The sequence below is a fragment of the Aethalodelphis obliquidens genome, unplaced genomic scaffold (assembly GCF_003676395.1).
Source record: "Aethalodelphis obliquidens isolate GAN/ISIS:26980383/991018 unplaced genomic scaffold, ASM367639v1 scaffold8, whole genome shotgun sequence".
In the NCBI taxonomy this organism is placed as follows: domain Eukaryota; kingdom Metazoa; phylum Chordata; class Mammalia; order Artiodactyla; family Delphinidae; genus Aethalodelphis; species Aethalodelphis obliquidens.
The window spans coordinates 36,433,270-36,455,839 of NW_020837952.1; the positions used below are offsets into that span (position 1 = coordinate 36,433,270).

The 22,570-nt window shown below is 37.5% G+C and overlaps 1 long non-coding RNA gene across 1 annotated transcript in view; it reads right to left on the reverse strand.

Annotated features, from left to right (window-relative positions):
* Positions 1-5,210: 5,210 nt before the first annotated feature.
* The window catches only part of LOC113620823 (uncharacterized), a 50,636-nt gene continuing 33,276 nt past the window's right edge, over positions 5,211-22,570 (reverse strand). Inside the window, exon 5 of the long non-coding RNA XR_003432932.1 lies at positions 5,211-7,739. This is a non-coding gene — a long non-coding RNA (uncharacterized LOC113620823). The remainder of the gene's footprint in view (positions 7,740-22,570) is intronic.

Below are 22,570 nucleotides of genomic sequence, written 5' to 3' on the forward strand. Positions count from 1 at the left end.
GTGATGATCGTTTAAAACCAAAACTGATACAGAGAATGTGTAAATACATGGATGGAATAGTATTGCCTGTTTCTTTTGGGGATGGGGTACTTGATTGCAGTGTGAGAGAAAAGGAGGAGGGTAGGGATATGAAGCAGAAAGGGAGGTTGATAAATTATTGAAAAATGTGAGCTCTGGTTCTTTGTAGTATTCTCTATCAAGGACTTTCCTCCCACCATCTCCCTACCTTGCCTGCCCCCCACCACAGCTCTCTGACTTGCAGCCTAGTGACAAAAGTGTGAGCTACCTAGTGTTTGGAGCATAAAGCCATTTCTCTGGTGGGCTTTATCCTGGGGATGGCTCTGTCCACACTAATAAGAGCCGACAATAGTAATAGCATACAAAATGGTGGGGATGTGAGCATCAAAGCAAAGAACAGTATTCGGCTTGCAACAAGGTCACTTGCTTTAGTGTGGGGCTGAGTAGGAAGGAGGATCTCAGACCACAGGTTTTTTAACTGATCGAGAAACCAGAAAGCAGTGCTTTTTCAAAAAATTGCTTTATGGCAGAACTAGGTAAAATGAGAGTTTGAAAAATGAAATAGAAGAAAATAATCAAAAGTCAAAGTTTTTTCCTTAAGTCTGAGACACCACAGGAACAGAAGAGCCTGATTAAAACGAGCCATTTTACCAGATACATATGTTATATTATTAATTCCAGTGCAGTGTTCAAAAATGGAGAGAAAAAGATTTCAAAAGAGCACTCTTAAAAGTAGTGTGAGCTTGGTGTCCTAGGTAGTGTTACCCATAAAGGGAAGAGCAGATAAGCAAATTCAATTTGGAAAATAATGACCCATACTATGAACTGGGACCCATGTGACAAGCTGCTGATACAAAATATAGCAGAAGTCTGTGTCATAAAGGCTTATGCAATTGGAACCTTTCAAAATGATAGAGTACCTGCTGTTTTGTTTTGTTGGCTTTTTTCTTCTAGTCTGTAAGCCTCACTGGACAATAACATAAAACAAGGAGTCTGTTAAGGAAAAAAATATTTTAAAGTAGATGTAACAGCTGTCGAGGCTAGATGTGAGAAGATGAAAGCATAATGACTGTGGAAGTAGTGAAGGGTGAGGTGTGTGCAGAAATTGAGTATATAAGGAGTCTCCCTGATTGGCACTTCATTAATTGCAGTAGGAAGATCCTCTGGTAATTCACACAGAGGCTAGACTAAAGGTTTCTTGACATTATTCAGTTCACTGTAAGCCATTTGTGGTCCTGATGATGAATACATGTGAAGTTAGCTAAGTAAATCAATTCAGAAGATGCTTGGAAAATGCACAGGTGGACCAAGTGACAATGAAACTGATGACCTATAATATACTGTGATGTATTTTGCTGAGGCACAAATTTGAATCATGGGATCTATAAAGCTGGAGAGCCCAGAGAGTTATTTGGCAGATTTTTGTTGTTGTTAATATATCTTTAAATAAATAGTATCTCTTGCCTTTACATAAAAATCAAGATTTTCTTTCACCCCAGGAAAACATCTGGATGGTAATTGCCTGCGTTTAGAGAATAAATTTAGAATGATGGAATGTCACTTTGGGATCCTTTGGGGGTAGTTCAAAGGGATAAATTGTTATCCTCCAGATTAGTTAAAACTGAGGACAGATTTTGCACCAAATTATAAGAGTATGCTTGTGTTTGTCTGACTTAAAATGTTGGCTCTCTAGTCAACACGAAATGAATTTCATGGAACAAGAAGCAGTAAAACATAGGTATCTGTCCTCCAGAGGAGCTGCAGTAGGAGCCCAACTGGAAGGCATGGCATGTCTGCTGTGAGTCTCACGTTGAGAGTCACAAAGGCAGATGCAGGTTTAATTTGCTTGTTGCTTCTTACATGAGCAGGTTCTAGTAAGCGTGCTCCAATGTTTACCAGCTGCAAGTGGTTCATTACTAAACAGGGATTAATAATTTGTGAAAACAATTGTAGGTAGGTCATCTTTGAGAGTTGGTAAAAATGCTTAGTCCTTTATTAGAAATGGTTCAGAAAATAAAAGACAGCATTTAGTTTTGCTGGTGGTTGTGAAAGAAGGTAAGATAAAGAGTGTACTATTGAATGCAGTAGTAGCTCACCTCAGGGATGTGATGAATTGCATTAACAGTGATATTAGAAATAAGAAAATAAGAAAAAAAGGGTGTTATTTGTTAACTGAGAGAACTTTCTGTAGTCTTAAACTGTGATCATTTAGCACATCAAGGGGAATTCATAGTGTAAACAAGACTTGAAAGGGAAATTTTCAGCTACTTTTGGGATCTAATGGGTTTCAGGTACACTGAGTCATCAGAGTTCACAGATTCGATCTTTGCCAGTTAGTCCCTCACCTAGCATTCCAGTCTGGAACCCTGAGCTAGCTATTTAATATATCTGAGCCTCAATGCTTCATCAGAAATATAGGGTTCAAAACACATACACCTTATAAGGGTGCTCACAGTATTAAAAGGAAAATAATATCCAAGAAACTTTTTTGATCTCTAGACTACCATAAAAAATAACAAACTATGATTATTTCATGATGAATCCATATGCTAATTTCTAACTCTTCCTATCTGTTCCCCCAAACAAATTTCTTAACAAACAAATTTCTTAACAATGTCTACTGGGTCATTTTCAATTAGCTTAGTCCTAGTTATTCTTTGTTAGTCAATGCCAATATACTGCTTTGATGAACAAAACTATATAATTCACACCACTGTCTGGCTTTTCCCTCAATTAGCCCTAACAGAATTGATTATGTCCATTGAAAGAGAGTGTCACATTTCTTCGTCACCTGTTCTTTGTCTATTTTCTGCCATCTCAGCTAATTCCCGAAAAATAAAATATGTTTTAGATTTCTTTTCATCTCTTATACTTTGTGGTAGGTAAAAATAATAGCTTCCCAAAGATGCCCCTGGCTTAATCCCTGGAAGCTGTGAATATGTTACTTTACGTGGCAAAAGGAGCTTTGTGGATGTGATTAAGAAACTTGAGATGTGAGAATATCTTGGGTTATGCCAGTGAGTTCATTGTAACTACAGGGGCCTTGTAATAGGGAGGCAGTAGAGTCAGAATCAGAGAAGCAAGGTGACAACAGAAGCAGAGGTTGGAGTGATGTGGAGCCATGAGCCAAGGAATGTGGGCAGCCTCTAGAAGCTAGAAAAGTCAAGGAAATGGATTTGCCCCAGAGCCTCCAGAAGGAATGCATCTCTGCTGATCCATTTTAGACTTCCGTCCTCCAGAACTCTAAGTGAATCAATTGGTGTACTTTAAGCCACTAAATTTGTGGTAGTTTATCACAGCAGCAATAGGAAACCAACACAGCTATTTTTATTATTTTTATTATTTTTTTTTATTTTTTGCGGTACGCGGGCCTCTCACTGTTGTGGCCTCTCCCTTTGCGGAGCACAGGCTCCGGACGCACAGGCTCAGTGGCCATGGCTCACGGGCCTAGCCGCTCCGCGGCATGTGGGATCCTCCCGGACCGGGGCACGAACCCGTGTCCCCTGCATCGGCAGGCGGACTCTCAACCACTGCGCCACCAGGGAAGCCCATGAGTAATTTTTTATTTGTTGGTGGAGGGGTGTTAGTATTGGTGATATAGGTTTTATAACTGAGTCAGGAAACCAAAAACAAAGAAAATGTCAGTCAGCCAAACCAAGAGCTGCTATCAGGGCTTCTCTATGTCTCACATAGGTTATAACAATAACCAGGAACTTGGCAATTTAGAGACTCAAAGAACCTCAAAACTAATCAAAGCAATACTGAAATAGTTGCTAGAATATTTATCAGCTGAGAAATTTAGGGAAGGACATAAATGGTGTGTAAATATTGTGAACTCTAAGTTATTCAAATCTTCGTTATTTTTTTTTCCCACTCTATACAGCTTCCATTTATACCAGGCCAGCCATATCCCATTTAACTCTTCCAGCAACTCTGGAAGCCTATATGGTTAATATCCTCCATCCTAATGGGGAAATTGGGGCTGAGACAGAACAATTTATGTAACTCAGCCACTCAGCTCATAAGTATTAAGTCCCCACGGAGCCCTAATTACAACAAGTTGCAAATGTAATTTTTAAATGTCAGTCATTTCCTTGTCTTCACAAAGAAAAGGTACTCTTATTTATCTTTTGTGTCCCCAGCACCTAGCCCAGTGACTGCTACGTATGATACACTTAATTTGCTGATGGAATAAATAGATGACATAGCTATTCTGTGGCTAACTCTTAGGTTGAAGAGTGCACAATTCATCAGGTTTGGACCCCCGCTACAGTATCTCATCTAGTAAGTTCAAACAACACTTTGCCCTGTACTCCATGATACCTATGGAAATATAAAAAGACCTTTGTTGAGATTATTTTTTAAATAAATCACTTAATATATAGTAAAATGTGTAGCTATTTAGCTTAAAATGGGTTTCTGGATTAGTCAGAAGTCACTATTAGGTTAAATAATACAATAACAATGACTCCAAGAAGAAAACAAAGCAATAGAGTTTCTTTAACAATGTGGTAAGAAATTCACTGGAGTTAAATGTTTAATCAAAAACATTCAATAAAAGTAGAATTGCTCCTGAAAGCCAGGCTGCATTTTTGGTGAATTAACTAGACAGATTCTACAAACATTTGTCTAAGCCATTATCTGGAAAATCACTTTCAACGCTAATATGATGAAAATATATTATCCACGCTAATAACAATGTCCCATCTGTTTAAACACTTTACAACCTACTGAAAGCCATACCTGCAGAAGGCCTTATGGCTCTGAATTTAAAAACAGTTGCAAGTTGAATGCATGTGGCAGAATTACCTGGTAAACAGGCCCTATGAGCTTCCTGTTAAAAGGGCTTCTTTGGTACTGTGAACGAACCTTTCAAAATAAACTACCAGAACCGGCCATGGGCACATTGTACAGGGCCACGGATTATCTCTAACCAGTGATAAGTGACTGCTCAGTTCTAAGATATTTTATTTTATTTTATTTTATTTCTGGCTGTACCACGTAGTGTGTGGGATCTTAGTCCCTGACCAGGGATCAAACCCATGCCCCCTGCAGTGGAAGCATGGACCCCTAACCAGTGGACTGACAGGGAATTCCCTCTAAGATATTTTATTGTAACTGCTTCTTCAAGACTGAAAGGTATCTGATATGAAAACCCAAAAGATAAGCAAAGAGTACAACCCCAAATAAAGTCTGTTTATAAGCCATGAGTGTTTAATGCTCAACAAATTTAGAACATTTATTACCCATCCAGTTATCAAGGAATATAAAAAATTTGAAGGTGTAAAGCCCATTATTTCAGATTTAAATCACTTTAAGCAAGAAGGTAAGCATTTCTTCCCTCAATGAGAACAGAGTACAGTACAGTAATATTTCAGTTTGGTAGCAAACTGGGAGCAAACCAACCCAGAAATATCCAAGGGATACATTAACCAAATGATTAAGAACATTAATACAATTCAAAATAGTGAAATAGCCCTACAATATGAAAAACACTATTCCCTTTCATAGGGAGAATGTGGGTCAATGTGTGAATACTGGATACTAACATATGTAGTTGGATTTTCACAATAAAGTTTTCAATTTACAAAGCATGTTGTATATGTTAATGAATTTTTATAACAACTCTGTGTGGTAGGTAAGTTTAGAACCAGCTTCATTTTCCAGATGAGAAAGCAAAGACTTATAATGACTTAGTTATTGTCCAAAGTCACAAAAATTTTAAGAGCTACAGTAGAAAATTTTGGTCTAAGGCTAGTGTACATTTCTCAGTCTTTGCCCCTTCTTCAACATCTCAACCAGTCCTGCTGTATTTATCAGTAGAGATTTTAAAGGGGTTACCTACAAATGATACTCCAACAAAGAATAAAGGTCTTAATAGGCTGCAAATTCTAGAAACATTAAATATATCAAATTCAAAAATATTATAGTACCCTTTTGGATATACTAAAAAGGTACTATGTTAGATGGCAGTGTTCCTCATGGTAGACTCAAACTGAGGCCTGAGTAATTCTTCAAAGCCAGCTAAAAGAAAGCAGTAGGAGGGTGATACACCAGACTGTTTAAACAGTATCCAGTTCACTAAATACATGGATATAAATGCAATAACTTTTGATGATATGAATGTACAATCAAACATACCTGAGCAAAAATTCTGGTAAAATATTATCTCTCCAAAATACTGAAAAACAGGAAAAGTGAAAAATAAAAGATATTTTAGAGTGAGGAAAGAATAATTTGATTGTAGCAAGAGGAATACTAGTGAATTCCTAGCGCTCAAGGGGAAGCTCTAAGCATTGATCCAAAAGCATCTAATTATGTCCAGAAAGGTGAGTTTTCTCCACAGTATTGAATGTGATGAATTAGACAGGAGAGAATTGTTGCAGGAAATAAAAGGCCCAGCTCTAGTTTACCATCCAAAGACCTTTATAAGCCTACCTTGTATCAAATTTTCAGTAGAAATTTTGGGACAGATGATAATATCTCTAAATGCAGTTCTAAGAGCTGAAAAATCTCAGTGTTTAACCTAGGGAGATTCTGACTAATTTAGTGTGCTTATCCCAACTTTACTGGATTCATACTTTAGGAAACTGCAGCTGATTTATCTCAGACAAAGCATTGCCCCAAGGAGAACATTTAAAATGTAATTCTTATTTTTTTTATTGTTTGCTTGATTAATTTTTTATTTTGTCAATTGTTTGTATTTTCATGGAATGAAATATGTTTTTAGAAAAGGAATATCCAAAGTACAGCCTTCTGTCATTAGGAAATATGGCTAGCATATGACCTGGAAAAGCTGGGTCATTAGTTGGAGGACACCTGTATTTTTAAGGCCACAGTGAACCTTTCTTTCAGCATGAATTATAGAAGTACAGAGAAAGGAATAAAATGGTATGATCTGACCCAAAATGTTAAGAAGAGTTTTATGGAAGAGATGAGAGTTAAGAAGAACTTTGAAGAATGAATAGGATTTGGGTACATGGAGAGGAATTAGGAAGTTTTTCCAGGCAGGGAGAAAATGAATAACGCCTTTTAGTCAGAAAGGAGCACAATCCAGAACTATGAGAAAACCAGTCAGTCTGAAATAATGAATTATTTTTTCTTTTCATTTATTCAATAAATATTTGTTGAGTAATTACTGTATTTCTAGCAGCATACTGGGTAAGAGAGAAACAAGATAAATAATGCATAGTTTTACTCTCAATAATCTCATTGTCTAGCTAGAGAAACTCTATTAGTAAGAAATTATGTTCAGCTCCTTGAAAAAACAATATGACTGTTGTGGTTTAGTCAGAGATTCCCAACAGGCATGCTACACAGTACATTATTGTTTTGCCGATGTGTTATAGGTGTGACAAGATAAGGTACTTCTACTTGAGAGCAAAAAGAGCATTCTGAATATTCAACTTTGTCTGAGTTGCCTTTTCCTTGTAAGTATCAAATATTATCATTTTCTATATATTTTGTGATGTGAAAAAAATACTGGGAAACAGTGGCTTTACCAAACAGGTTGATATTTTATCATATTTTTTAAAAATCCATAGTACACAGCTAAGCATGGTACTGGAAGTTCCATTACATCATTATAGCTTCTTTTTATGTTTTTGTTTCATCATCCTTCACATATGGCTTTTATTTTCACGGTTGCCACAGACCTCCAAAATGGCTGCTCCATGTCTATCCTCTCATCTGTATTCCAGTTATAAAGAAGGAAGTTATACCTACATTAGGAAAACAAGTTATACCTACATTAGGAAAACAAAACTTATTCAGAAATAACCAACAATGTTCCAGTTATTCTCTTAATCAGAACTGTGTCATGTGGGTAGCCTTGGCTGTAAGAGTCTGTGGAATATAGGTTTTTAGCTGGTTATAGGCTATTCAAAAGAAAAAGTTCTTTTAGTCAAAACAAAGTGGGGTCTGTTGGGTCTGCTCCAGAGAAATACATAAGCAAATAATTTTACTGTAATGTATCAACTTAAGCAATGTATAGAAAGTCTTGGGAAAAAAGTTAAAGGGTACATTAATTCTGCCTGAAGAGGTAATCAGTGTTTTACAAATGGCAGGAAAATTGAACAGTCTTGAGTCTAAGGGATTAACTTAGTGTAAACCCAAATTAAGACAGAACAAAAATCCTGAGGAGGCAACGTATGTATCTGGAAATTTGAGTTCGATAGCCAAAAAGTCAAAGACATCTGCTAATCTCTGCTTTTTTGAGGCCTAGAAACTTGCACCAGCACAAGGATCTGCTCTTTGTGGCTCTTTGTGTTTTTGGATCTGCTCTTTGTGGCTAGGGAGCCAGTGTTAGAAGAAAGATTCTACAAAAAGGATCAATGGCAGACCCCAAAAAGGGTAGTGAAGCACTTCCATTAGGCTGGATACTATAAAAACAAACAAAACAAACATCAAGTGCTGGTGAGGATGTGGAGAAATTGGAACCCTCATTCAGCGTTGGTGGAAATGTAACATGGTGTAGATGCTGTGAAAACAATATGGTGTTTCTTCAAAAGATTAAAAATAAGTTACTCGGCTTCCCTGGTGGCGCAGTTCGCCTGCCGATGCAGGGGACACGGGTTCGTGCCCCGGTCCAGGAAGATCCCACGTGCCGCGGAGCGGCTGGGCCCGTGAGCCATGGCTGCTGAGCCTGCGCATCCGGAGCCTGTGCTCCACAACGAGAGAGGCCACAACAGTGAGAGGCCCGCGTACCGCAAAAAAAGAAAAACAGAAAAAAAAAAAAAAAAGTTACTATGTGATATAGCAATTCCACTTCTGGTTATACATCCAAAGGAATTGAAAGTAGGGTCTCAAAGAGACATTTGTATACCCATGTTTTTATCAACATTATTCACAATGGACAAAAGATGTAAAAAACCTAAGTTGAATAACAGATAAATAGATAAACAAAATGGAATGTTATTCAGCCTTAGAAAGGAAGGAAATTCAGATACATGCTACAACATGAATGAAACTTGAGGACACTATGCTAAATGGAATGTCAGTCACAAAAAGAGAAATATTGATAATTCCACTTATCCAGGGTACCTGGAATAGTCAAATTTATAAGGACAGAAACTAGAATGGTGGTTGGCCAGGGGATGGGGGGAGAGTGAAATGGGAAATTGTTGTTTAATGGGTACAGAGATTTAGTTTTGCAAGGTGAAAAGAGTTTTGAAGGTTGGTTGCACAGCAATATGGATGTACTCAACACTATTGAACTGTACACTTCAAAAATGATTAATATGGTAAAAATAAAAAAGTAATTTAAAGTTGAATGTTTCGCATGGTAATAGACTTCCATTTTTCTGTAGTTTTGCTTTCCTAGGATTTTTGTAGTCGTGTACGTCTAGCCATGATTTTAAAATATCACTCTTTTCTAACAGCACTCTTCTATGTATTTTTCAAAGATTAGCATTATAAAAAAATGTCCTAGAACGGTAGGGGCTGGGGGAGGAAGCAGCGGCAGATGTTGCTTGATGTTCTACCTTGCCTATCATTTTTAAAGCCATAGTGAAAATACTGTTCACACAGTGAGGTGTTATTTTGGAATGGAGGCTATTATTCTAGAGATTGATTCAAAACGTGCCTGGTGGTCAGAAGTGACAAGCACCAGAAGGAGAAGTGAATTGTCTTTACAGAGGTACATTTTTTTTATGGGAAGAATGTGGGTAGAAAGGAGGATGGAAGAACAGTGTTCCTAGCAGAGGTGAGAGAAGATGGCATTTCAGAACATGAACACAGGGCAATATGAAGAGTTCTTAAGGTACATGAGAAACGATTATTAAAAATAAGACTAGAAAGGTAGGCAGAGATGGCGACTGCTCACTATTTGCCAACCAGTTACGTGTATCATCTCAATGAATCCTTACAACTCTCCCATGAAACAAGTGTTACTAATGATTCCTTTTTATAGATGAACAAAGTAAAATTTGGGGATGTAAAAGTAACAGTTACTATGATAAAAATGATTTGCCTCAGGCAGCATGGGATTGATCTGCCTGGTCCATGAAAGTACTGTCTTTTAGGAAAAAGACAATTCAATTTAGCCAACTGATAATATGCATTTATTGGGTGCAAGATAGTCTAAATAATCCTTTACATTGTATATAGCAGTTACCATGCATGAAGAAATTTCCAGCACTAGAAGACAGATAGGTAGGTGGAATTCTTCCCAACGTGGAGGGTCCCATTTAGAGAGTTTGAGTTATCACAGAGCTATGAGTGCTGGAGATATAACTTGAATCTAGGCCCTCTATATTTTTCTACTAAACCTCACTGCCCCATTTCTCTATTTTTTTTTTCATGTTCATCACCTCTTTACACCAGCCAGAGGTTATGACACATCGTTTGGCCTATTAGCAGTCTTTTCAAAGGCTTTGGTGGTAGATCCTAACTTGAAGATAAAAACTAAAGCCCAAAATGCTTTGCGTGGTGATTTCTGTTGTTAATTGCTACTTTTAGTCCAACTAAATGCTCATCCAAAGCAAATGTATAACTTCCATTTTATTTCAGAAATACCTTTAACTTTACCTTAAAATTCTTCTACGATTCCTGCTCTGTGAAACATATTTTTTTTAATTATACAGGAAATTACCAAAAGGCTTTACTGGAACTCTGATGATATATATAAAGAACTATTGATCCAAGTTTAATAAAAGAAATGATTAATATAGAGGAATGAAGAAAGTAGTGACATAGGATAATTCATGGATAATTTTAATTTGTTTATAAATTAAATTATTTTAAAGAGGAGGAAGCATTATTGAGAATTAATGGTAAATGCAAATTATAAAAAATATTAAAATATTTATATTAAATCACTTAAATCCATCCATAATTGTCTGGCTTTAATTAAGCACTTACTGTATACCAAGTAATGACATAAGCACTTTCTATCCCCAAGCCTGGCTACCAAATTGGAGTTGAAATGGTCACAGAGGGCATACCAGGCATGACAGAAAGCAAAGCAGAGGAGCCAATCAGTGTTAAGGGGGTAGGGGTGAGCCCTTCAGCCCCAGGTGCCATGTGACTCTGAGAATACCTAAAACCAAGCATAAGCCTCCCTCACCTCTACTCCAAGGAAGCATAGGCAAAGGAGTCCCTGGGGCAATCAGAAATGGAACAATCTGCATTTTAAAAAGTTAAAGCAAGGGAAAATTGTATTGTGGATGAGAAGGAAGAAGAAGAGGAAGGGAAAGGAAGATAGAACTGTAACGCCAAATGTCACAGAGATCGTGTGGAGAGAGGCAGGAATACAGTGATTTCATTTACCAGTTAGAAAGTCCTCCTTGATTGTATTGGGAGCCTATTTTAATAGAACAGTGTGGCTAAAAGCTGAATTGCAATAGGTGAAGAACAAGCAGAGGAAGAGGAAGTGGAATTGATATGAACCCCTCTTCAAGAAGTTTTTGTTGAGAGAGAGAGAGGAGATAATTTGTGAGGATTTCTACTAATTATGGATGGCCTTTATCTTTTTCATACCATAGGGGCAAAGTTATCTGTTGAGAGTAAGGATCATGGAAGTGGGGCATAGAAGTCGGAGAATGGTTGAGAACTGAAGGGAGGACATGAGCTATGATTTAAAAGGTAAGTAAAATTTACATCAAGATGACAAGAGAATTACTCTGTGTTTATTTCCAATGAGGTATCACCTCACACCAGTCAGAATGGCCATCATCAAAAAATCTGCAAATGATAAATGCTGGAGAGGGTGTGGAGAAAAGGGAACCCTCTTGCACTGTTGGTGGGAATATAAATTGATACAGCCACTATGGAGAACAGTATGAAGGTTCCTTAAAAAACTAAAAATAGAACTAGCATACAACCGAGCAATCCCACTACTGGACATATACCCTGAGAAAACCATAATTCAAAAAGAGACATGTACCACAATGTTCATTGCAACACTATTTACAATAGTCAGGACATGGAAGCAACCTAAGTGTCCATCGACAGATGAATGGATAAAGAAGATGTGGCACACATATACAATGGAATATTACTCAGCCATGAAAAGAAATGAAACTGAGTTATTTGTAGTAAGGTGAATGGACCTAGAGTCTGTCATACAGAGTGAAGTAAGTCAGAAAGAGAAAAACAAATACTGTATGCTAACACATTTATATAGAATATTTAAAAAAATGGTTCTGAAGAACCTAGAGGCAGGACAGGAATAAAGGCACAGGTGTAGAGAATGCACTTGAGGACATGGGGAAGGGGAAGGGTAAGCTGGGACGAAGTGAGAGAGTGGCATGGACATATATACACTACCAAATGCAAAATAGATAGCTAGTGTGAAGCAGCTGCATAGCACAGGGTGATCAGCTCGGTGCTTTGTGACCGCCTGGAGGGGTGGGATAGGGAGGGTGGGAGGGAGACCCAAGAGGGAGGGGATATGGGGATATATGTATACATATAGCTGATTCACTTTGTTATACAGCAGAAACTAACACAACAATGTAAAGCAATTATACTCAAATAAAGATGTTAAAAAATAAATAAATAAAATAAAATGTGTGGGACCAGGGGGAAAAAAAAACTGAATATGTGGACTCAATGCCTATGCTGCAGTGTATTTTGATGTACTATTAGTGCACTCTGCCTAGAAGCAGGGAGTTGTTTGTTCCGTGTGCCACAGGATTCCAGTTCTATTAAAGCTGTATTATCTCCAGTGTTAATGCAAAAAGTATGTGATACACAATTCCCAGACACTGAGAGCACACTGTGACAGACACAAGTGTAATAGAGGGCAGCAACAACTCAAAAATAAATGTATATACTGATTGTCAAAAATAAATGCATATACGGATCTCCCTGGAAGGCCAAAAGGACCTTTTAATGTAAATTGATGGGGTTACAGACACTCTTTTTTAAATGAGGTAAAGGATCCATTTAAAACAATTTCATTAGCCCTGCTTGATATCAGAACCCTTCTATAGTAAATGCATTCATTCATTTGTATCAATTACCAGGTCCTAACTTGGGTAACTGTGATGCATTCCACAGCCCATGAATTGTCTTTAATCTGCCCTTGGAAATACACCAAAGTGCTCCAAAGACTCAGACTAAAATAAAATTGTCTTCAGTTTGCAGAGCAGATCAAAGTATGAGCTGAGAAATGTCATATTAATACAAGCCTATTTTTTTAAATACTAGCGTAGACTGAAATTGAATATTGTAGGTTTTCTCACCATTTACAACATGATCTCCAGCTATTTAAATGCAACTTTGATCCACAAATAAATACTTTTCTTCCCAGATAAGTATATCATGCCATCATTTGTGGGCTAAAAACCTCTGTCAATCAGTACCAGACAGTCTGCCCTTCCACTCTCCGTTGTAAAACTGCCATGGATGACGTCAAGTCGCAATTCCCCTTTGCCCACCAGATAATGAGCTGGCACATGTAGAAAAGATCGATGTCAAACAGAAGGGGGAGATAGTTTTGAAGCTATCACTTTTGGTTGCCATCTGATTCCATTTGCAGAAATCAATCTCCTCCTCCTTGACAACTCTGAATGTGTTATCACTGCAGCTCCAGTTTATTAGATAACCAAGTGCCCCCTTTCACTCTGGAGAACATTTTCCATTAGAATCAAATGGAAATGGAATATTTTTGCAGCAGAGGAGAGAGAATGGGGAACAAACAAGTAATCTATTGTATGTATGAAAATGGAGTATGCATGAGTGTGTATGTATGTGCACATGTGTGACTACAGAGTGGCTACCTATGTATATGAAAATAGCTACAAAGCTGATAGCATCAACAGTTATTTCTGAAAACTGTATGTGCTTGGAGACTGAAGGCAACTGCAAGTGGGTCACAACTTACTGTGTCAAATGTTCGCAGACATACCCATGTGGGTAATAGATGTTAGTCAACTTCAATTCACAGTGCTAATCCAAGGAGCAGGAAAGAAACCCTAATAGCTCTCGTTTGTGGTGGAGTTTTTACATTTTTGGAAGGAACATTGCCTGGTGATCTAAAAATGGATAATACTCCAAACAAAATAATGAGACCACATGCAAGCATCCTAACTACTGAACTTGGCAGGAGTTGACGAGCAAAGAATAGACTCCAATCAAAACCTGAAGGATCATAATTGTAGAAGTCAAGGGCCAAGAGAGGATGGAAAGGATTTGTTTTCACAGAACGCCTGCTTCTGAACACCCATTGTAGCACAGTGTGAGAAGGCTGTGTATCTTGGAAAGGCCCCCAGAAAAGAAAGTTTAATTAGAAAAGGGACTAATCTATGCAAAACTGAGAATTAAGATACTGGTGCAGGTAGAGGATCATATCAAAAGGCAAAGAGGCAGGAAGAAAGCAGAACTGTGTATATATAACATCAAGTTTCAGAAAACAGGACAATTTATGTTGGCAAAGAAAGCAAGTTATTTCTTTTGGTTACATTGGAAATTAGCTGATATCAACCCACACTTCTTGGGGTGAAGGTGTACCCCTCCTGTTCTTAAAGTGTTCTGTTCCTGTCCAGGGCAAAAAGCTGTGTGTATTCTAGTACCAACTTGTTTCAACCACCCCCTAGTCACCCCATTCATGAAGAAGAGATCCCTGCCCTAATATTATGGGGATGGCCAAAGGCACAACACCTGACATCAAACGGATGAGCTTGACAGCAGTTTATTAGTCACGTATACTCACAGCCCAGAGGAGTAAAACACTGCATTCAATTCAGGGCTACATGGAGGCTGCACTCAGAAACAGAGTGAACAGCTGGGGGAGGTGGGCTTTGTAGTACCAAGAGCGTGGGATGACCCCTGGCTCTGTGGGAGGATATAATTGGCTTGTTTGCATAATCCCATAGACTGGGAGGGAACTGAAACTGACTTCTCAGGCATAACCAGAAACTTCAGTTGGTCCTCTTGATAAGAAGGGTTGCTTGGCTAGGAGACCTTATTCACAGAAGCAGAATTGGAAGGGGAGCTTGTGGTTAGGCTATCTGAGGTCCTCCTGGTTTCACCAGATGTCAAGACAGCACATAATATTGGGACTTAATTTTAGGCCTTGCACTACACACCTGAAGAGGGACCTGAAAACTGACAGGAAAACTGCTTCCTCCATTTAGAGCATTCTTATTTCTTAACTCTGCTGGGAATACATAACCTGTCTGACTGAGGCAAATTATCTACCTAATCACCCATCTCTTGCCCCACACTCACAGTTTCCAGGAGGGTGCAAGAAGGAATTGAACTTTTGGTTTCAAGCAATTTGCTTGCTGCTTTCAAGGCTATATGTGAAGCAGAAACAGACAGAAGTAGGACAAGAAGTCCACAAAGTCCTTAATTAAGTAGAGTACGTGATAGCAGCAGCAAGCATTTGAAAATAAGATTTGCTATATAAGTGTTGCCAGGAAACTGCCTGGAGGATGTGGGCACTTATTGCTATTTTTTAAATATACCTTGACAAATTCTCACTTGCCTAGACAATATTAAAGAAGATGGAAAGGAAATTGATGCCCATTGAATTACTCATTGGATAATAACGTTATCCAAAAAAGGTGATAAAACTAACTGGACCACATGCAATACGTGAGAAATGCTCTACTTTCAGTGCATGTGGTGCATTGATTCTTCTATTTGTCTGTAAAATTTCTGAAAATACTCTTGTAAATGTGTATGAGAGCTATGGTTTCTTTCTGAAGATATTCAGCTTAACTTTCAAAGATCTCATACACATTTACAAGAGTATTTTCAGAAATTTTACTCTAGTAATTTGGCATCATTTCTGCACTAAAAGTAAAATACTATCAACTTCAAAATTTTAGCAGCTGCTTTATCAATTCCCTCAAGCAGAAATGATTTGCCATCAGCTGATATTTAAAGTGATCTGTTCCTTCCTTTATTATATCACCCCACTGTATAGTAATTATGCATTTATATGCCTGTCTCCCTTTCTAGAAGGTGAATTTTTTTGAAGAGATGACCTTACTTCTTCCTTATATTAACATCCCCATTGCTGTCACAGTTACCTCACATATAATAGTCTCTTAGTAAGTTTTTGTGTAATGAGTGAATGAGTGAGTGACATCACCCTAAACTCTGAATTTATGTAATTCAAATGCCTATTTGACATTTCCACTGGAATATCCATTAGATACCTCAAACTTAAGATATCCCAAAAAACCTATTAATTTGTATTCCTTCAAATCTTCTTATTCAGTACCTTCTATCTGAGGAAATGATAACACCACATGTGCCACTAAGGCCAAAAATGTGCAAGTCAGCTGGAGGGAAATATTCTCCAACTCCTTAATCCAGTCCAGCAGCATGTTGTGTCTATGTCCAAAGTGTAACACATATCTATTCACTTATTTCCATATCTGTTACCATTACCCTGGTTCAAGCTACCATCATCTTTCATCTGATCTCCTCATTTCTACTCTTGCCCCAGTCTATTCTCCACATAGCGTCTGGACGACCTTTTAAAAGTGTACGTCATATGTCACTTTTCTGCTTGTTACTGTCCATGAAATTCCCATTTCTCCTAACTAAATTACACTACACTTTGGCCTAAAGTGCCTTTTATGTAGATCTTCTCCACTTCTCTTTAGCTCCCACTGTCTGCATCTCCCTCAGTCTCCTCCAGCTCTACTGGACTCAGAGATCCTCAGATTGGCCCAGCTCATTCCGTCATGTTCTTTTATTCATGAGTTGTTTCCTTTGCATGAATTATTTGTCCTCTAAATATGTTCGTGACAAGTTCCTTTTTGTCATTGAGAGGTCAGCTTGAATTCCATCTCCTTATTAATACCCTTCTGATCCCCCAATCTAGAGCAGCCCCTGGATCATTCTCTTTTGCATCATTTGGCCTTATTTTTATTACAGTATTTATGGTCATCAGAAGTTTTCCTATTTGTTTTCTTATGCTGGTCTTTATGGTTCACAGCTAAATTTCCAGGGCCTCAAATAGTGTCTGGCACATAAAAGATCTTCAGTAATTGACATTTGGGAATAAATAAGTTCATGAATGTGTTAAGATACTGAATCAATGAATATATAAGTGAGTTTGTGAATAAATGCATGAATAAAGGAGTTTTATTTCTTGACATTTACATTATCTTGATTATATCAGTACTAATATGAAATATTATGTATTACTAATCATGACCTATCCATCTCCATAAACTTTATATGGCATATATAAATTAATGATATCTGATAAGAACAAACCTTACAAACTTAGATGTATTTAGATTAAGAAAACCCCTTGACATACTTTTTTTCCCACTGTCAAAATTCACATGAATTTTAAAAACTTCTTTTGCAATTGGTTTTATTCTATTTTTCTTACCTTCTTTTTCCTCTAATTTTTACAAGTCTCTAATGCTAGAGAATTCTTTTTGTCCAATTTTCTTCAGAAGCAAGACTATCAGTTAAACAGTATCAAAGAGTAATTTGGGTCTTCTCAGATAATCTGAATAGTCCTATATTTATTGAGGAAATTGAATATCAAGTTAAAATTTTCCAAAAATATGTTAACTTCACTAAGTCCACCAAACATGTAAGAAAGAAAAAATACAAATCTATGCATATTCTGCCAGAAAATTGCAGAGGAAAATCTTTCCAACTCATTTATGGGGCAAGTATTATTCTAATATCAAAATCAGGCAAAGTTATTATAGGAAAAGAAAACTACAGACTAATATCTCTCAGGAAGAAGGATACAAAAATTCCTAATAAAATGTTAGCAAATTGAATCCAACAATATATTAAAGAATAATACATCATGACAAATTGGGATTTATCTTGAGTGTGAAGTTAGTTTAACACTTGAAAACAAACCAATGCAATTCACTGTATTATCAGACTGAAGAAAATATATCATCATCTCACTAGACACAGAAAAATCATTTGACAAAATCCAACACCCATTACTTACTTAAAAAACTGTCAGCGCACTAGCAACAGACACTTTTTAAAAAATTTAATAAAGGCGATCTATAATAAATTTACATCTAACATTATTCTTCATTGTGAAAGACTGAACTTACTTCCTAAGATCAAGAACAAGGCAAGGATATCCACTCACAACCACTTCTATTCAAAATCATACTGGAGGTTCTAACCAGGCAATAAGGCAAGAAAAAAAGTAAAAGCACCCCAAAATGAAAAACTTCAAAAGAGTATGGTGTTAATGTGAAGATAGGCAAATAAGTCAATGTGAAAAAATAGAGTCCAGAAATAGACCCACATATATATATATAGTCATTTAACAAAGGAGAGAAGAATATTCAGTAGAAAAAAAGCATTGTCTTTTCAGTAGATGATACTGGAACGATTAGATTTCCGTATGCATAAGGGGAAAAAAAGAAAGACATTTGATCTATACCTCACACCATATACAAAAGTTAACTCAAAATATATCATAGACCTAGAAATGAAACTGAAAACTATAAAACCTCTAGAAGAAAATACAGGAAAATGTCTTTGTGACTTTAGGTTAAGTAAACAATAGGGAAAACATCTCAGCATCCATGGTTCTTACTTTTTAGTGAAGTTTAAAATGGGGCCAATAAGTTCTTTCCTAAGAGAATAAATTTGTGGATTTTAATAATTCACAGAAATAAATCATTGGATATATTTGGGTTTAGAATTAATAAGAACTCTGAACCAAGGTTGAGTATTGTGTTTTCTAATTTTTCAATTTTTTGTTAGTATCATTGGGCTACAGTCAGCTGTGCATATATTAAATAAAGGAAAGAAGACAAAGAACTAATTTATTGAGCAGAATAAAGTCTACTGTTTCCAAAGGACTGTACCTAGTTCATTGTTTTCACCTCTGCTGTTTTCATCCACTAAAAACCCCTGGCTCCTTCTCAACCTGTATCCACGACTAGTCCCCTTTGGCTTATAGCTCCCCTCAGTGATAACCAGAATAACTAGGAAAACCACCATCTAACAATGTTCCATGAGAAAGCCCAGAGACACTTGGTTTTCCAAAGTTCTAAGGAATGCACTATTGAGTGGGGCACCCGCATCACTGAGAAGCTTGCCATCTGGTGGTAGAAGATGCTGTTACAGACTGATAACAATGGGACATGGTAAGATCTCAAAATAACAGAGACCAACTGGTGGTATTTATGAGAAGGCATGTGGCGGCAACTATAGAAATAAGCAAAAAGACCTCAATGGCAGCCAGAAAACGGGTGGTGCTGACCTACAGAAAGCTATGAAGGTGGTTATATATTGATAGAACACAGTACCCTGGAAGCAAGATGGATCAGCAACACAGAAGGTTATTACTCAGTCTATACAATCAAAATAATTCAAGGATGGATGATCAGGAAGCTGAGGATATCCAATCCAGTAAAATCATGACTCCTTGCCACTTTCTAGCTCTGAGCCACACCTTAGACCAAGAACCCAATGACTGGAAGAAATACCAGGTCCTTAGGAGGAGAACTCTGTAGTAATTACAAGTATTTATTGTAATGATTCCCTCAGTCTTTCCCCAAATGTAACTATGATCATTGATGCAGGTAACTACACTGGGAAAAGGGGAATACTCAAACTGCACAGATATTTGAAAATGTTGGATACAAAATCTGAGTTGATACTGATATTTGGGAACTTGAAACATGATTATGGTGTCCCTGTTAGAATGAGGATGTATGGAGATTAACTAAAGAACTCTGGTCTAGGTCCAGCTCACCAGTAGATTCACTGAGCTCAAGGGTTCACCCAGTGGTCACTTTTTCCAGCCACCAACTAAATAATTAGAATACATATACTTGCTAGTTAGCAGAACTGACACATTAGTTCCTTGGTCTGTGGGATAAGAACTATCAGAGTGGGGAAAGCCAAGAGGAAGACTCTGAAAACTCCCCTCATCAACCTAGCTAAAATAGTTAATGCAAACCAATATTTTATCTGGGTATTGGTGGAGATTGGTGCCTCCCTTAAAAAACTAAATTATGCAGAAGTGATGGTTCTGATTATATATCACTAAGTCTGATCTAGGTACTGACACTGCAGAATGTTTACTTTTCCAGCAACTGAGCTTCTGATTTGGTACCATGCCTCAGTGAAACCAACCAGCACTTGGTGGCAAGTACTGGTGGCTAACATCACTGTCTGAAGGTTTATAAAGTTTGTTCCAGCAACAAGGAATCCCACAAAGTATCACTTCAGTGCAAGGGATTCCTTTCACAGCAAAGGAGGTCCAGCAGTGATACATTACCATGGAATCCACTGGTCCTACCACATACTGCACCACTCAAACTGAGGCATCAGTTTCTGATACCCAGAAAGAACAGGGTCTCATCTTCCAGTCATAGTATATACTCTAAATCAACAATATATGTTGGGGTGCTGTGACCCAAAAAAATAGAGTGCAAGAACCCAGGGATAGAACTAGTATAGTTATTGTTGTGTTCACTGATCCACTTGGGAAATATTTGATTTCCATTCCTGCAACTCCAAGCACTATGGATATAGAGGTTCTGGATCCCAGATGGAAACACTTTCACTTCCATGAAACTTTAAGCCATGGCTAACCCCTAGTCACTTCAGGCTCTTCATGTTGAAAACTCAGCAGACCAGGGAAGGAGACACCATCCTGATGGAGCTATTTGACCCTGATTATCAAGAGGAGGTAGGGCTGCTGTTATACCTGGAGGCAGAAAGAATGTATGTGACACTTAGTTATCCATGGTGGCTGCTTGATGCTGCCTTAATCAATCTCAGTAGTAAATGAAAAGTGTAGCGGCCATATCCTGAACTAGGGGCTCAGACCTCATATAGATGTTAGTGTCACCAAGACTAGCAGAGATACTAGGTGAAATTGAGATGTGATTAGCATGAGTAGTAGTACAGGAAGATGATGAGTATCATTTGTGGTCCCAACACTAACTACAGGGGCAGGGACTTTAGTTTGCCCCACTAATCTTTCTTGAAGTTTTCCCAGGAAGAGACCAGCTAGAGTTTTATAGAAGTAGTTCACAGACGGGTGAATATATTTCATGAAGCAAGTGAAATTGAGTGGCTCAAGGTGTCGACTGTAACTGTCCTCACCAACCCTCTCCGTTTCAGGACTGAGAAACTCATTCTCTCAGTCACTGGCACTATTACCCCTCTATGACTTACAGATGAGTCCTTGTCCAGGGATTACCCTTGGCCAAAGGGAACTGCTTCATTCAAGGTTATGTCACCTCCTAGTGTTAGCCCACACCAAATATTTACCTGGTTAATGAGTTGGCCTAAAGTTCCAACCTCCTTTCCCAAGTATTGGACATATCTGAAAGACCATTCCAGCTTTAGACGTCCCTGTGGAATCAGTTGTGTGTTTTGTTGAAACTCTATCACAGTTCAACTTTCCTCTGCTCAATCCTCCTTCCCTCACTCCCTACAACTATTGTTCTTAAGAGCTCACCTCAATAAACCTCTTGCACACAAATCACTGTCTAAAAGTCTGTTTCTTGGTAAACTAAAATTATGAGAGTGACAGATCATTTTCATCCAATCTGAGATGCTCTTTTGATCAATAAATTTAACTTATTTACATTTATTGCAATTACAGCTGTATTATGGCTGTTTTAGCCATCTTATTTCATGTTACATATTTACCACATTCTCTATTTCTTTTTTCTCTGTTCATGCTTTTTGTTTATTTGAAAGTTTTGCATTTTTTATATATATATATATATATATATATATACACACACACACACACACACACACACACACACATATATATATATATATATTTTTTTTTTTACGGTACACAGGCCTCTCACTTTTGCGGCCTCTCCCCTTGTGGAGCACAGGCTCTGGATGCGCAGGCTCAGCGGCCATGGCTCCCTGGCCCAGCCACTCCGCGGCATGTGGGATCCTCCCAGACTGGGGCACAAACCCACGTCCCCTGCATCAGCAGGCGGACTCTCAACCACTGCGCCACCAGGGAAGCCCTGCATTATATTTTTATACCATTTAAAATTGGGCTTAATTTATTTGACTCATTTATGTTTAATATTTCATTTCAATTTTCTAAATGTATTATTATTTATATCTTCTTCATGGAAAAGATAAGTGCTTAGTAACTTGTCCTACTCTTACTTCATGTTTGTGCCATAGGACTTTACTTCTGGATTGTGATTTATACACATTTTTGGGGCAGATTTTTTAAAGAAGATATTAAATTCTACTAAATTATTTACTCATCCTTAGTCCTCATATCTTGCCACATCCTACCAGAATTCTTGCTCTTGTTTTTAATGAAATACTTCATCTGAGGTTCCTTTTAAAATTAGTAAACTAAATTGATAAAACTTCTGAGGTCATATATGCCTGGGAATGATTGTGTATTACTCTCACATTTGTGTAAAGAGTTAGACAGATATAAAATTCTATGTTAGAGCTTCTTTTCTTTGAAAATATTATTTCATCCTTGTTTTTAAAGTTTTTGAGAAGTCTGACACAAATCCAAATTTTATACTTATGGAAGTAATGTATTTCTTTCTCTGTAAGTTTTTAGAGCATCCCTTTCCCCTGTCTTTTATTGATATTCTTAAGATTCAGTTTAATGTTTCTAAGGGTTTTT